The sequence below is a fragment of the Oxyura jamaicensis genome, assembly GCF_011077185.1.
Source record: "Oxyura jamaicensis isolate SHBP4307 breed ruddy duck chromosome Z unlocalized genomic scaffold, BPBGC_Ojam_1.0 oxyZ_random_OJ62376, whole genome shotgun sequence".
Taxonomy (NCBI): Eukaryota; Metazoa; Chordata; class Aves; order Anseriformes; family Anatidae; genus Oxyura; species Oxyura jamaicensis.
The window spans coordinates 1-3,403 of record NW_023305360.1 but is presented as its reverse complement, the minus strand read 5'-3'; the positions used below and the strand labels follow the sequence as shown (position 1 = coordinate 3,403).

The 3,403-nt window shown below is 49.8% G+C and overlaps 1 long non-coding RNA gene across 1 annotated transcript; it reads right to left on the bottom strand.

The window, feature by feature from the left end:
• Positions 1–201: 201 nt before the first annotated feature.
• Positions 202–2,138, bottom strand: LOC118158674. Its single transcript, XR_004746867.1, has 2 exons — positions 2,101–2,138; positions 202–503 (listed from the first exon to the last, which is right to left on the bottom strand). It is a non-coding gene; the product is annotated as an uncharacterized LOC118158674 (long non-coding RNA).
• Positions 2,139–3,403: the final 1,265 nt, after the last annotated feature.

The window sequence follows — 3,403 nt, the reverse complement described above, 5'->3', positions numbered from 1 at the left end:
GTCATTTCAGCCTGATCTAATGCGACATTCTGAGAGAGAAAGGGAAGAGAGTTCCCAAACAAAAAATAATAAAAATTATCTCTGCGCTCTTTGTGGATGCTCAAATATAACATGGCAAGGTTTGTTGAGAGAGAAATAAAGATACAGACTAGTTCAGGGGTTTTTGTTTGTTTGTGTGTTTCCCTTTTTTTTTTTTAATATTACACATTTCTGTGATACCAGTGGATTCTTGGGTGTGACATCTGAAGCTTGGATAATGGAGACATCAAAGGTTGGCTTCACTACTTGTTCCAGTCTTCTGTCTTCTTCAGTGAACTTTTGTCTTAACATATGTAGATGCAGTGCTCCATATTTATTTCTGGTGCATTCTACTGATTGAGTGGGATGAACTAGGCCATCATATGTTTTGATGGGTAGTTTCCAGGCTTCTAACCACTGCTTAGTTTAACATAGATGCTGAATTTCTCTCTACACAAGAAGATTCTTGCTGGAGGGAAATGGTACTAGAAAACAAGGAGGCAAAGGATATAGAAAGAAGCAATGGTCTCGTTTTTTTCTATAATATTCTTTACTTTAAATCGTATTTGTTTTTTTCACTCAAAGTATTTTCCCCTCTCAACAGAATTCAAAGGATAAGAGATGGGTAAAAATAACTTCAAGGTAATGGTCAAGAAAAGAAGGTATCCAGCTAATTAATTACCTGCTTTAATTTCTGTGTATGCTGAGTAGTTTCCAGTGGGGTAAAGGATCCTATATAGAACCTCAGGAGGAACCTGTCCCTTAGGACAATCACATAAAGCTTTTACATGTTCCACTATCTATAGCAGTTCCCATTCATTCCTACTCTGATTTGTATGCCTTTTTCTCTTTTCCACAGCAGAAAGACAGGGAATTAATTCTGGTCATGTTCATGGAAAGGAAAGCAACATCAGTCATTCTTAGTTCCAGATCCATGGCCTGTTTCCCTTCCTGCTTCTTCCTGTTCTGCCTCTCAACCTTCCTTTCTAGTCTCGTCCCTTGTTTCCCATGTCTAATCTTATTTTTGTCCAGGGCCCTTGGTTTCCTGATCAAATTAGGCAGATGTAATCCTTGTGTAATAAATTCTGGACAGTAACTTTTGAAGCTCTGAACAATTTCAACCAAGTTTGACAGTGAGCCAGAAGTCTCAGTGATAATGAAGTTTCTAAAACCTTCCTGGTAAGGCAGCAGTTGGAGAAGTGAGACCCAAATGAGCACTTCCTTAGTTTGTTGGACCTCACCTTTCATCTGCTCCAGCTGTGTAAGCCTCATTATGGAAAGCTCTGCTGCACATATGTTGTGAACAGTGAGCACAGTTCGTAATGGTCTGAATCTGGTTAGCCGTGATTCTTTGCTTGAGACTTTTCTGTGCCAGAGGGAAACGAGTGGCAATTCCCAGCGATCACAAAAATCTTGTATAAAACTTTGTGCCCTTCCTTTCCTTGTAACTGGTGGCGAGTCTTTACTCTCCTACCTTAGTGACTCCAGTCTGCAGGCATTTCAGTGGGAAAAGTTCTGAAGAGATGCACTGCTTTAGCAGTCTTTCCCAAACAGCCCTGGGATAACCGTGGCAATTGCTTAAACAGCAGGTAGCATCGAACATCCCATTTATTTGTTTGCTTTACCAATGGACAGAAAAATACCGACTTTTAAAATAAAATATATTTATTTAATATAATATTTATTATATTATTTATTTATTTAATATAATATTTATTTTAAAAGACAGTATTTTTCTGTCCATTGGTTTTGTTCTCTTGTGTGCTGTGCTGCATACTTCTCTGCTGTTTAGATAGTTTCCTGCTTCTTATTCCAGTGTGCATGCTTTCCTGACTGACTGTCCTCATTATCCAGAAGCGGGATATTACAGGTACACGGCCTGTCATACTTGCTGCCTAATCCAGTTTGCTTCGCTGTTCTGCTGTGGGTACTGGTTTTGGCTCCTTCTGCAGGGCTGGTGGCTCATCTTAACAGAAGGAAAGCTGGCTCAGGACACTTCTTAGTACCAGCTGACTGTAACTTAAATACTGATTTAACTGAGAACTATGGGGAGGTGAGACAAAGAGTTACACAGCAAATTACCTGGGAATCACTGTTGTTCCCTGCCCTTGATGCCTCGGGATTGCCTCAGTTCTGAAGGTTGCGTTGTGCCACGCACGTGTGGCTCAAACCCAGTGCTGTGCTGCAGCAGAGGCAGAAAGTGAAACTAGTTTTCTGTTTGTCAAGCAGGTTGCTTACAAACACAGCGACTAAAATCAGATCGGAAAAGCTAAGGAATTACAGGTTTTCACGTTCGTATTTTAAACATTTCACATTTGGCCGTTAGCATATGTATAATATATACAAACAGGAATGTGTAAATATGGGTATATGTGAAAACTGACAATTTTGACCTGAGATCTGTGGTGATGTATTTTGTGGGTGAGGGTACGATGTACTGGGCGTTCAGGGGAGTTGGTTTCGAGCCGCGTGCCCCCCTTTTTGCCAAGCTGTTCTCTCCTCCCGCGGCACCGAGGTCCCGCCCGGCACGCGGGCCGCGCAGGCAGGCAGGGACCGCGTCCCTACCCCCCGGGGCTGCTTTCTCTCCCCAAAACCTCCCCCGCGGGCGGCAGCCCCGGCCCCTCTCCCCACCCCCCCACCCCTCGGGACCTGCCTCGGGACCCCGTAGCGCAGGGGGAGGCGCTGAAGGGTGGCGGCGCTTTGTCGCCGGCAGGCTGCTGGCGGCGTGGGACGCACCGGGGGACGGCTGACGGCGGCCCGGGCGGGCGGAGGCGTGCCTGGCGCTAGGACGCAGCGGGAGGAGGAGGAGGAGGAGGCGGCGCGGCGGCTCCCGGGGCCGGGTTTCCAGCCCGCCGTGACTCAGTGCGCTCGGCTTGGCGGAGGAGCCAGCAGGTCGGTGCTGTCCGTCCGTCCGTCCTTCCCTCCCTCTCTCTCACCCGGGGGCGGTTGGGGGGGGAGCGGGCTGGGCGTCGCGCTGCTCCCTCCCGCCCCTATTCCCTCCCTCTGTCCGCCCGCCCGCCCGCCTGTCTGTCTGCCTGCCTGCCTGCCCTTCCTTCCTTTCTCTTCTCCCTTCCCTCCCGCCTCCCCGCGGCCTGGGCCCTGCCGCGCCGCTGAGGGCGGCCGCCCGTTGTTGTGGCGTGTTCGCAGCGAGCCAAGATGGAGTACGAGTGGAAGCCCGACGAGCAGGGGCTGCAGCAGATCCTGCAGCTGCTGAAGGAGTCCCAGTCGCCGGACACCACCACGCAGAGAGCCGTGCAACAAGTATCCTTGGGCGAGGCCGCGCGGCGCGGCGGCGGGCACGGGGGAGGCGGGCGGGGGAGCGCGGCCTGCGGGCCCTGGGGGCCGCCCGGTCCCGGCCTCGGCCCCAGCCCCGGCCGCGGGCCCG